Source organism: Narcine bancroftii, chromosome 2 (assembly GCF_036971445.1).
Source record: "Narcine bancroftii isolate sNarBan1 chromosome 2, sNarBan1.hap1, whole genome shotgun sequence".
Taxonomy (NCBI): domain Eukaryota; kingdom Metazoa; phylum Chordata; class Chondrichthyes; order Torpediniformes; family Narcinidae; genus Narcine; species Narcine bancroftii.
The window spans coordinates 112354266-112368099 of record NC_091470.1 but is presented as its reverse complement, the minus strand read 5'-3'; positions in this window follow the sequence as shown (position 1 = coordinate 112368099).

Below are 13834 nucleotides of genomic sequence, written 5' to 3'. Positions count from 1 at the left end.
GATGTTGTAATTGAAAATCAAGACATACAGACATATTAAATAATTACTCAAGTGTACAGAAGTACCAGCTGTGTCTCAGTGGGGTTGCACTCACACCTCTGCATAAGATTGTCAAGAGTTCATGGCTGATGCTTGAGACTTGAGCACTCTATTGCCTCGGAGATTTCAGAGTAGGGCCAAGGAATTGCTGTGATGGGGGAAGGTGCTCTCCTTGACCCAGGATATTGAAGCACTTTCTTTCCAAGGTCAAAATAAAAGACCATAAGACATTGGAGCAGAATAGGCCACTCAGCCCATCGTGTCCACATCATGAGCTGATCCATTCTCCCATTCAGCCCCACTCCCCTGCCTTCTTCTCATAACTTTTGATACCCTGACTATTCAGACACCTATTAATCTCTGTCTTAAATAGACCCAATGGCTTGGCCTCCACCATCACCCAAATTCACCACTCCCCAGCTGAAGAAGTTCTCCACACATTTCTGTTTTAAACTTCGATCCTGAAGTTGTTCCCTCTTGTCCTAAACTCCCCCACCATGAGAATCAACTTTGCCACACCAATTCTGTCTAGATATTTTAATATTCAAAATGCTTCTATGAGGTCCTACCTTCATTCTTCTGAACGCAAGGAGTACAGTCCAAGAGCTGTTAAGCATTCCTTTCATTCCACAAATCATTCTTGTGAATCTCATTGTCTTAGGCTGGTACTGTGGCACCTCAGCTCTGAGATGGATTCTGATGTAGGCCATCATCTATGTGAACCGTGCACTCACTGCCAGGTTTCACTTACACCTATGACGAGTCCTGCTATGTTGATTAGTGACTGCAAGATTAATTACTCATTTATGTACAGGAAAGGAAAGTCAATAAGTGAAGTGCCAGTTGATGAAGTAGACAAAGACGATGTGGTCAAACAATAATCATGGCTTTTATTAGCAGAAACTCATGGTACAATAATGAAAGACAATAGGTGCATATACAATTATATCCAAGGGGAGTGTCCTTAACAGTAGAGATAATGCACAGCCAATGTTAGTACAGCAAGGCTTGCCAGAGGGGAGACAGGCAGCTTGGCAGACATTCACCACAGTCTCCCCCGGCAGAAGAATGTTTAAAAATAAAAGGACAGCTGCTAGGAAAGACCGAAGCAAGGCCTTGAGATACTCTAACAGCCAAAATACGCCAGTATCTAGCAAGCAATTGAAATATAATGAGATGTTTTATGAATATGTCAGCCTATCAGGTTGTTTACGAAATCTGGTGCTTCGTCTCAAAACAGGTGGCTCCTTTGCAACCTTGGGAACTGGTACAGGTCCTCAGTCAGTAGTGTGGGAAGGACTGACTTCTGGACCCGCTCCAGAATCGCCAGTGTGAGGCAGTGGAGCCTCAGCATGGCCATCTGAAAGCTGGGGTCACAGGCTGGGGGGATGAGCCCAATCTCTCAGGCTCACTCTGAGTAGGGGTGCGAAGAAGGGGCGAACCAGACAAGGCCAGATCTCTTAGGGGTACAGTGTCAGTACTCCCGTCTGGGAATTTAACATGCACGCAGTTGGGGTTAGTATGCACTAGCTGAACTAATTGGACTAGGGGATCTGTTTTACGTGCCCGAGCATGGCTCTTCAGCAGCATGGTTCCAGGTTCAGATAAACAGGCTGGCCAGTCCATTACAGTTCCTGATATCTTAGGAAAGGCAAACATACGTTCATGAGGTGTTTGATTTGTTGCAGTACACAATAAAGACTGAATAGAATGTAATGCCTCAGGCAGCACCTCCTGCCACTGGGTAACAGAGTAATCATGTGTTTTTAAAGCAAGATTAACAGTCTTCCAGACTGTAGCATTAGCCCTTTCAACCTGCCCATTGCCCTGCGGTTGTAGCTCGTGGTATGGCTGGTGGCAATCCCTTTTTATAGCAGGGCTCGCCGCAGTTCAGCGCTCATGAATGCTGAGTCTCTATTGGTTTGAATGTAATTGGGAAAACCAAAAATGCTGAAAATTCTCTCAAGTGACAATGACAGAAGCTGACGAGACGTCAGGGCAGGGTATCACAAAGGGAAACCTGGAATATTCATCAATTACAGTAAGGAAATATACATTTTTGTTGTTGGAAGGTAACGACCCTTTAAAATCTAAACTAATCCTCTCAAAAGGTCGGGTTGCCTTGATGAGAGTGGCCTCCAGAGCTTTGAAGTATTGCGGTTTGCATTCTGCGCAAATGGGACAGCTTTTAGTCAGTTTCCTGACTTCTTCCAGAGAGAAAGGAAGGTTGTTAGCCCTTATGCAGTGGAAGAACCTCATGACTCCTGGGTGGCACAGTCTGCTATGGATCACTTTTAGCCCCTCCAGCTGAGCACCAGCAGCAGATCATGACGATGCGTCAGAGGGATCATTTAACCTGCCCGGTCTGTACTGGATCTCATAATTATAAGTTGAGAGTTCTATTCGCCAGCGTGCCATCTTATCGTTCGTTGATTTTACTTTTGTGTTTAGTACTGAACATGTAGGCTACAGATTTCTGATCAGTTTCAAGAGTAAATTTTCTGCCAGCTAGAAAGTGTCTCCAGTAGCAAATAGCTTCAATAATAGCCTGGGCTTCTTTTTCAATGGCAGGATGTTTAAGTTCAGGTCCGCGTAATGTGCGGGAGAAGAATGCCCTTTTGATTAAGGGTTCCTGCCAAGGCACAATCTGAGGCATCAGTTTCCAATTGGAATGTGACACCCTCGTCAATGGACGAGAGTGAAGCTTTGGCAATATCAGCTTTAATTCTCTTGAAAGCCTTCAAGGCCATTGGAGAGAGAGGAAAAGATTTAGTGTCAAACAGAGGGCGTGCCTTCGTGGCATAGTCCCAAACCCATTTGCAGTAGTAGGAAAAGAATCCCATACACCTTTTAAGGGCTTTTGCTGAGTTTGGGGGTGATAACTTCTTAAGGGGGGTCCATTCTTTCCGGATCAGGGTGGATTTCACCCTTGCAGACAATGTAGCCCAGAATGGGTAGCTCTGTCGCATTGAACACACATTTGCTCTCGTTAAATGTAAGGTTGAGTTCTTTAGCTGTTGCTAAAAATGTCTTTAAGTTGTTGTCATACTCAGCCTGTGTTTTCCCACAGATAGTAACATTATCCAGATAGGGAAACGTACCCTGTAACTCATACATCCTAACAATCTTATCCATTTCCCTCTGAAACATGGACACACCATTAGTGACCCCAATAGGTACCCTTTTAAACTGGTATAAACCCCACCCCCCCCATCACCCTCAAAAGCCATATAGGGCCGATCTCTTTTCTTAATGCGGATTTGGTGATAAGCTGCTTTGAGGTCGATAGTGGAGTACACTTTGTATTGAGCTATCTGATTAATCATTTCATTGATGTGTGGCAGGAGGTAGGCATCCAGGTTGATTGTCTGGCTGTAGTCAATAGCCAGACGTTCTTAGTGTGATTTTTCACAACTACCACCTGGGCTCACCATGGACTCTTACTGGGTTAAATTACTCCCTCTTTAAGCAATCTCTGGGTCTCAGCTTTGATAAACTCACAACCTTCTTTGCTGTAAGAACGGCTCTTAGTGGCAATCGGCTGACTCTCAGGGGATAAATCATTGAAAAGGGAGGGAGCTTTGATCCTTAATGTGGACAGACTGCAGTAACTAGCGCAGGGGATGGTAAGTGTGGGTAGTGGCCCACTGAAATTTAACACTACACTCTTCATCTGAGATTGTATATCTAACCCCAGTACCACAGGGGCGCAGAGCTCTGGCATAATAAAGAGCCACACATCAGCCAGGCAATGTCCCTGCAAATTAAAAGTAACTTTACACTTGTCCCGTGTAGTTTTTGTAAGTTTACTACAAGCCATCGATATCTTTCGGTTCGCTGGATATCTCCGCAAATTTAAGGCTCTGGCAACTGTCTCACAGATGTAGCTGTCAGTACTCCCCAAGTCTATTAGACAATCAAGAGTCTCACTATTCACCTCCCCCTTCATAGTCGACCGTTCCAGTCCATAACATCCCCCAAGCTTTGGAGTCAATTGAGCTATCACAGGGGATCTCACCTCGCCGTCACTTGAAGTCGATTCAGCCTGCTCGTCTGAAGATTCCCCCTTTTCACAGTTGACTTCCATTCCTGCAGCTCCAGGATGCATTTTCTTGGTTCTTCTCTTCTTCTTCTTCTTCTTATCAGTGGGAGTACTTTTCCCCTTACACACTTTAGCAAAGTGGCCAAGTTTCCCACAATAGCTGCAGGTAACAAATCAAGCCGGGCACTTCTGTCTGGGGTGCCAGCTCTATCACAGAAGTAGCATTTTTCAGGAGTTCACCTTTTACTTTCCTTCGGGGTTCCAGCATTTCTAGATGTTTCCTTTTCTGTTTCTAGCATTTTACTGTACCGCATGGCACTTCTCAGTGTTTTGGCTAGAGTGACTGTCTGGTCGTAGGTTAAAGGCTCTGTCTCCAGCAGCCTCTGTCGGATGTAACTGGAGTTAATCCCATTGACTAAAGCATCCAGCTTCAAGGCATTGCAATGTTGTTGCACATTGACTGCCTTGACATCACATTCATTTGCCAGTGAGTCGACGGCCAGTGCATAGGCAGCATCACTTTCCCCGGGTTTTTGGCGTCTAGTCAGCAAATGGTGTCAAGCAAGCACCGCATTCCGTGGCACTGCACAGTAAGCAGTTAGACATTCCCGGGCTATAGACAGAGTGGTAGCTCCTTGCGTTACGGTGAAAGGGACCTCACCCAGCAGAGAGTTCTGGTGGCCCCACTCTATCGCCTCATCGACCACATTGTTTCGAGCTATGTAGTACTCGAAACAACCAATCCAGTGGTTGAAAATTTCTCTGGCCCTTGGAGCAGACTGGTCAATTATCAGTCGTTCTGGCTTGAGGGCTGCATCCATTTCTGCTAATAAAATTGAAGTGCCAGTTGATGAAGTAGATAAAGACGATGTGGTCAAACAATAATCATGGCTTTTATTAGCAGAAACTCATGGTGCAATAATGAAAGACAATAGATGCATATACAGTTATATCCAAGGGGAGTGTCCTTAACAGTAGAGATAATGCACAGCCAATGTTAGTACCGCAAGGCTCGCCAGAGGGGAGACAGGCAGCTTGGCAGACATTCACCACAATAAGATAGAAAGACTGCAGAGATTTACTAGGATGTTGCCCAGACTTCAGGAACTGAGTTACAGGGAAACGTTAAACCGATTAGGATTTTATTCCCTAATGAGGGGAGATTTAATAAAGGTATTTAAAACAATGAGGGGGATAGACAGAATAAATATAGATAGGCTTTTTCCACAGAGGGTAGATGACATACAAACCAGTGCACATGGGTTAAGAGTGAAAGGGGAAAAGTTGAGGGGGAATGTCTACAGACAGAGAATGGTAAGAGTGTGGAACGAGCTGCCAGCTGAAATGGTGAATACGGGCTCAATTTTAACATTTAAGAAAAATTTGAACAGGTACATAGATGGGAGCAGTTTGAGGACAGGTCAGTGGGACTAGGCAAAAAGAAATGGTTTGACACACGATAGAAGGGCCAAAGGGGCCTGTTTCTATGTTGTAATGTTCTATGGTTCTATAGTTCTATTTATGGTTCTTTGTAGATAAATGGCAAAATAAACCAAAGGAGAGTTGATGGGTTTCTACAAGAGAAATTAAGTTCAAGATTCCTTTATTGTCTTGTAATAGTACAGAAAATGTAATATTACTCAAAATGTCTTGCATTTTTAGTATCCCCAGTGCAAAAAAGAGTCCCTTCAGAGTCACTGAGTGACTGGATTCACCTCCAGCGCTCATGCAGACTCTGCAGCCCTATTTGAAATATCAGCAATCCAAGCTCCAGATCCAAACCTCTAATATGATCAGGAAGTGTTCAACCTCTTTTCTAGAGCCCTTCGTGCCCTCAGCATACTCTCAATTCCTGGCTCCGAGACTTGGCTCCCATGAGCCAGTCTCCAGCAGCCTGTGTGGGTCCTTCAAAAGCATCACCTGCAGCCTGTGTGGGTCCGCCAGCTGCTGAGCCGCTCACGGGTCCGCTGCTGTGCTCACTGTCCTGTAGGTTGCTTCCTCTGCTTCTCCTTCTCAACGGTTGTTGGGGGGGTTGTTTTTCCCATTTTTGGGTGCCCTACATCAACCCCTAGAAGCCACTGCTAAGCCCAGGCACTGCCATCTTGGGCACAGACGCCATGGTTGCATGGTGTTAACTTAAAATTACCATCATCTCCTCTAACAGGCCATTAGAAATGGGCGGTTGAAAACTTTGGAGCAGAACTATGTCTCTGCTCTCCAATCTCCTGCGTCTGTACTCATGTCAGCTGTTGCAGTAAATCTGGTAGCACCACTCTTTTGTATCAATTGTGAGGTTCGAGGGAAATACAAAGAGAAGGAAGGAGCCTAATGGATGGCTCTACTAAGACCCAGCATGGGGTTAAAAGGCTAAGTGGTCTCCAGCTGCATTGTCATAACCACATAGAAGAATGCAGGGGATATCCTGACCAATCATTTGGCCCCATTCAGCACCATAAATCCATTAAACACTGTTGCATGGTGTTTGTGCAAGTTGGCTTCCTTCCTTCCAGGTGTGCAAAACACACATGCAACTTAATGGTGCTTCTGGAAACAATGTCACCTTGCCACTGCTGTTCAACACAGGACCACCTCAAGGATGTGTGGTTAGCCCACTATATACCCATGACTGTGTCAAATCTACAAATTTTCCAATGTCACCACAGTTGTGGGATGAAAGGCAATGAGGAAGCATATAGGAGGGAGATAGATCAGCTCATTGAGTGGTGTAACGCTAACAACCATGTGCTCAACATTAGCAAAACAAAGGAGGAAGTTAGGGGAACATAACCCAGTCCTCATCGAGGGCTCAGTGGTGGAGAGGGTTAAGAACTTCAAATTCCTGGATGTCAGCATCTCCAAGGATCTGTCCTGGAGCCTCATGGAAAAGGCTCACCAGAGGCTATACTTTGTGAGGTTTTTGAGGAGATTCGCTATGTCACCGAAGATCTTGAAAACTTCGCGGAGAGCATTCTGGCTGGTTGCATCACTGTCTGGTATGGAGGCACCAAGGCTCAGAACAAGAAACAAACTCAAGAGGGTTATTAACTCGGCCTGCGATATCACAAACACCAGATTTCACTCCATCAAGGACATCTACAAGAGGCAGTCTTAAGAACACAGCCTCAATCAAGGACCCCCACCACCCAGGCCATGCCTTCTTCACTCTGCTTCCATCAGGAAAAAGGTACAGGAGCCTGAAGACGAGCACTCAGTGGTTCAAGAACAGATTCTTCCCCAATGCCATCAGATTCCTGAATGATCAATGAACCAAAGACTGCCTTCCTTTGACATTGTGTGCATTAATTTTATTTATTGTTGTAAGGTGATTTATATGAATGTTTGCTCTCTGACGCTGCTGCAAAACAACAAACTTCGTGAGTTATTCATGACAATAAATTCTGATTCTGATTCTGAATTTCTTCAGCCAATGGGTGGTAAATCTGTGGAATTTTTTGCCACAGATGTTTGTGTAGGCCAGGTCATTGGGTGTATTTAATACAGAGATTGACAGGTTCTTGATTTGCCAGGGCATCAAAGGTTATGGGGAGAAGGCCGGGCAGTGGGGCTAAGTGGGAAAATCGATCAGCTCATGATTAAATGATGGGACAAACTCGATGGGCTGAATAGCCTATTTCTGCTCATAGTCTAATCTTCTCCACTTTTCCATGACCCCAGTTGCTATCAAGTGTCTATTTGACACTAATCCAATGTAATCCCATTTTATTCTACCTGCATTCCCCTCCACTCCCCTTAGATTCTACTTACCAGCTACAACATGCAGAGACAATTTAAACAGGTGTAAAACACAAAAGTCTGAAATAAAAGATCGAAGCCAAAACACAATGCTGGAGAAACTCAGCAGGTCCTAACAGTGTCTTTTATATAGCAAAGATAAAGATACAGAACCAACGTTTTGAGATTGAGCCCTTCATTAAGGTATGGAAAAATGTAAGCAGGTGCCTGAATAAAGTGTTGAGAGGGGAGGGGCAAGGGGGAGGAGCAGAGTCCCATAGGCAGGAGGAAATAGGCAGAAAAGGGAGGGAGGACCCACCAGCAAGTAGGGGGAGGGGGGGGATGGCTTTGTGAATGGAGAGGGAAGGGGGTGGAGAGCTGGAGGAAAGAAGACAGAGGGATGGGGAAGAGAGGGAGAACGGGGAGTAACCCAAGTTCACACAGAGATGGTGCAAATGCCACTCAGAGAGGAATGGATTGAAGTTAGGCCTCTGGAGCTGTAAGGAAGCTTCTGTATCCACTGTGTGCAATAAACTCTGGTATTTCCCCAGAAGTTTCTTTCTGCCCTGAACACAAATGAATAGCCTCTCTCGCCCCTTGTTTCTCCAAAACAACAGCATTTTACGGTCCAACCCGACAAGGGACTATCAGTGTGCTAATCCATCAGGGTATAAATGACATCCTGGTGCGTACAAGGAGTGTGCATGACAATTATATATGAAAACACCAAATAGATAAACAAAGCAGCTCTGGCCACCGCATGTGCTGCAAAGCAGAATGATTTCACCCTACCTCCAAGCATGCCGCTCACTCACAGAGTAAAGACAATAGTTGCCAAGAATCCAAAGCTGACCTTTACAGCTTCTCGTTGCTTGATCGTCTACAACATATTTACTCTCTGACTCATAGTAAAAACAAAAAAAAAGTGGGAGGAACCCAGCTGATCGCATGGCATCCATAGGAGGTAAAGATTTATAACCAATGTTTCGGGCATGGTTATGTTAGACTTCAAGGTATGAGTCAAAAAAGCAGCCGGGCACCTAAACAAAAAGGCTGGGGAAGGTTGGGAAGAAAGGGCAGGTGGAGGAGCACAGGCCAACAGGCAAAAGGTGATAATTGGACAGGAATAAGGGGAAAGGAGAGAATCGATCAGGGGGGTAGGTGGCCCAGCCAATGCAGAGCTGGACGAAAAGAGATGAGGAAGAAGGAAAAGACAGAGAGAGACAGAGCTAGAGGAGAGGAGAAATAAGGTTATGTCTTTATTCCCCATGTCAAAGAGATGAATGAAATCAGTGGGCTGCCACACTGACACTTTGCAATTCATCAGACATTGTCAATGTGGAACATCACCCCAGGATGATTCAGGCTGAATCCATAAGACAAAAGCCATAGAAATAGACTGTTCAATCCATTGAGTCTGCCCTGCCAGAATCATTTCAGAATGGTCTTCAAGTCATTGAAATTCCGGGGGTGAAATGGGTTAGGTGTGGCATATCGGGGTAAACGAAGGTTTTCGCAATGAGGCACAGATATGGGAAAATATGGCTTAGGATGGGAGGTTGCTCATTAGAATTCTCCCCTTGTTTTCAGATTCCTCTGTTCTCACCCCTCCCTGTCTCTATATTCTCTTCCTGTCCTGGAACTTTTCAGGGCAGCACAGTCAATGTTGTGGTTAGCGCAACACCATTACAGAGCCAGTGGCCCAAATGAGAATCTGGCAGTGTTGGTAAGGAGTTTGTACGTTCTCCCCATGTCTTAGTGGGGTTCCTCCAGGTGTCTCGGTTTCCTTCCACCTTTCCAAACATACAGAGGTTGTAAGTGAATTGGGGCAGCATGGGCTTGTGGGCCAAAAGGGCTGTATGTCTAAATTTAGATTTAAAAATTTGTGGCTTACCTCTAAATACAGTATGCCACTCACCATTAAAGTTGATATTTTCTCCACTGGCAGCGGAAGTTTCCACTACTCAGACTATTAGCTCTGGAATTCTTTCTGTGAAGTGTTTCACTGCAACACAGCAGACACTACATGACTGTCCAAATAACTTCTCTACATCAAGACGGCACTTTGAACCTTTTGATCATTGGTGAGGATATCCCTTTATGTAGTTCAATGGCTGTTGGTGAAAGTGGAACAGTATTGCTGATGCCACGAGATTACAGATACTGGGAGGCACAAGGATATGAATATATATAAATGTGTCCATTGCAATAGGTTTCTGAATGGTAATAAATGAAGCCTAAGTGATGGGAAAGGGAATAGAATATAAAATAAAGGCCACTTATTTATAATTTTACAGATAATGACATTCAGTCCTCTGAGCCAGTAACAATTTAGGAATGTTATTCAATAGGAACAAAGATTGACTTGCTCAGCCACTGAAAATGAATACTGAGTCATGGAGCTGTACAGCACAGAAACAGAACTTTCGGCCCAACTCACCCCAGCTAGCCCATCTGCACTAGTCCTATTAGCCTGCCTTTGGCCCATAATCTCCATCTAAATCAGGGGTGTCAAACTCAGATTCACAGAGGGCCAAAATTAAAAACTTGGACTAAGTCGTGGGCCAAACTAAATATTTATTGAAAATTTTCAACAACATCTGCATGTTTCCTCTTCTTTCAACATATGTAATGTTCAACTTTTTCTTATTAAAATAAATGTTTAATAATAGTTTTGGGTTAAGGAGAAGCATTAACAAATGAGAAATAAAATATTCAATAAATAATATTTCTCTATAGCCTTTAAGCTCCTTTTAAATGTATTTTTTTTCACAAGCCAACAAGTCAAAAAAATAACAACTTGCTTCAATGACAAACAGGTTTGTCTTTTAAAATGATGAACATATAGTCTGCCTCCCACCTGTCTTGAAAGGTCCTGTTTTCTGTCTTTCGTTTGGCCATTTTCCGTAAGGGGTTTATTACATGTGAGTTAGGCGACAGGTCGCAGATGTTAATGAAAGTAAAGAGAGGAGGTGGGGGCGATTAGCGGGCTGACGGGCCGGCGCCAACACATTTGCAAAGCATTCTGGGATTTGTAGTATTAGCTGTGCATGCGCTATACTGGTGCGGCGGCCAGCGGGCCAGCTCTAATACATATTTGATATGATCTTGCAGGCCAAATATAATTATATCACGGGCCAAATTTGGCCCGCGGGCCTGAGTTTGACATGTGTGGTCTAAATGAATGTCTAAATGCATCTTAAACATGGTAATTGTTCCTGCCTCAGCCACTTCCCATGGTATCTCCTTCCACATTACCCACCACCTTAGGTATGGAAAATGTTGCCTCTCATATCCCATTGAAATCTTTCCCCTCACCTTAAATCTACCCTCTACTGGTCCCTGGCTTCCAATCTGAAAAATCATCGTTCTGCCTGATTCCTTTAAAGGTCGAATCCTCCGTGTCCAGAATAGTTTCCTTCAATGACCCAGTTGCTGCTCTCTTTTGAAAGGTTCATGACCCTCTGATGAGGGAAAAAAGCTCCTCATTCCCATCTGAAACAGGAACCCTTTTGTTCTGAATCTCGACCCCTTGGTTCTATGTTCTCCCACAGTGGGAACATATGCCCTGCAAGATCAAGAATTAGAAATCAAAATAGAAATGCTGAAAATATTCAGCAGGCCAGGTAGCATCTGTGGAGAAAGAAACAGAATTGAATATCAGGTTGAAGTGTCCCTCTTCAGGATTCAAGATTCATTATATTGGCAAGTTATAAAAACAGTCTAATATTACACGAAATTGCCTTTTGTCTGCCATCAACAGTAATTGCTTGAAGCGTCTCTTACAGTTAGAGAAAGAGAAGCAAAAGAGAGTTCCCTCCAGAGTCACCAAGTGTTCATGGATTTGCCCCAGCACTCCCACAGCCTCCACAACTACACAAGAGTCCAGACCAAACCATCAGCAATCCGAGCTCCAGATCTGAACCTCCGACACTTTAGTGAACCCTTCAGCACCCTCTCTCAACCTGGTTCCAATACCTGGTACCTCTTCGAGCCAGTCTCCAGCAGTTTGCAGCCTGATGTGAGTCCCTTGATCGCAAAACCCATGGCCCATGTGGTTTCCTTGCCTCGAGTTGCCAGCATGTGGATCCTTCAGCTGCAGGATCGCCGCCATGGTCACCATCCTGTGGGTCATCTCCTTTGCTTGTCCTTCTCATCAGAGCACACCTCTGGAACTTTGGCTGCTTCCCTTCCCATGGTTTCTTCCTGATCCGCTGAGTCTCCCCAGCATTTTCTGCTTTTATTTTAGTTTTCAATCTCTCCAGTTCTGTGCCTTTCATTTCCTTTTATTAATTTCAAAAGAAGCTCCCTTCTTGTGTGGAACAAATCCACTCAATCACACCTTGTTAGGCAACTCATTCACCTCGGGATTAAACTGAGTGAATCTTCCCTATTCTGCCTCGTCCAAATAAACCCCTTGTCAATAAGAATAAAAGTGCACTCAATATTCAAAGAGAAACTTAGCCAATCCCAATGCGTCCATAGAAATTCAGATTTATTGTCAGAGTATGTACATGACCTCACATCCAACCCTGAGATTCTTTCTCCTGCAGGTGAGGCAGAATTACCACTTAATGGTAGTGCAAAAAAACTTCACTCAAGAAGATATGTATACATGTAAACAAATAAAGAAATGCAAAGAAACTGACTGCGACACAGGGCGAAAATCAATGAAGTGCAAAAGTAAGACTCTTTAAATGATTAAGTTGGTTGTTGAAGAGTCTGATGGGGGAGGGGGAACCTGGTGGTGTGAGTCCTGTGGCACCTACATCTCTTTCTTGATGGTTGCAGTGCGTGCTGTTATATAAAAAACCAAGATAATTACATAACCAACATTTCACACCTTCGTCAAGATGGTGATGTATTTTGCCTCCTATGAGCGCTGAACAACCTCCTGAATTTCTCCAGCACTTTTGAGTATTTACTACAATCACAGCATTTGCAGACTTTTTTGTTTCTTTACAATATTCGAGGTCTGTTCTCAACAGCACCTTGGAGAGCTTCCTGTCTTGTAATAGGAGATGCCCTCGAATACTAACTTGTACTTCTTCTAAGAGAACAGGTACATTTCAGATTCATGTTTAAAGATGTTGGTTCCAACAGATTAGAGCTTGAAGTAGCATTTTGAACCTGAAACTTTCTCATTAATAAGGAAAAGCTCATCCAAAGCAGCTGATGAGAGCAGCCTTTTACGCGCACAAGATGGCCGTGTCTTGCTGACTTGGATCATGTAGCTGCCCCTGTCAGAGGCCATCCTTTCAGTCTGCATTTCATAGCTGAAAATATAGTGGAACCATGACACAGTGAGTGAACCTGCTGCTTCACTGCTCCAGTGACCTGGATCCGTGTGGAATTTCCACATTCTCCCTCTAACTCCAAGTTCTCCGGTTTCCTTCCATCTCCCAAAGACTTGGGTGGGTTCATTGGTCTTTCAGCACAGTGAGATGTCAGTGAGGGACTACAGCTGACTTGCACATTCCCAGCTACAGGAGAAAGTGCAGATACCAAAGCTCGGTATGGCCAATATAAAAGCTTCGTGAGGAAGGCTTATAGTTTAGATTCCTTCTGCTACTGGGCACTGAGGGGCAAAGACTGGTGGGGAACCCCTTCAAACAGATAGAGAGTGTAACCCAGGAGATTTCCTGAGTGGCAATGGCGCTATGCAGTATGATGGTTGGCAAACACAAATGTGTTTTATGACAATTAGATATTCATGTTACTGTTAAGTTTTTTTTTCCCAGTCCAGATCTATTGGGTTACTTAATGTACTGGCTGCATATGGCAGAGGTCACAAAGCCTCATTTTATTATTCAGCCTCAACACGAATCACAGGGGATAAACTTCTACTGGGCCTTAAATGAGCTGGGGAAGTAGACCCAAGTGTTGTTTTTGAAATGGAAGAATGGGACAACATTTGTAAAAACATCAAAATAATGTTGAGACCCCTGAGAGTGCACCTAATTCAGTTTAAGATTCTGCACTCTTTCTATTGGACTCCAGTAAGGTTATATAGATTAAGGT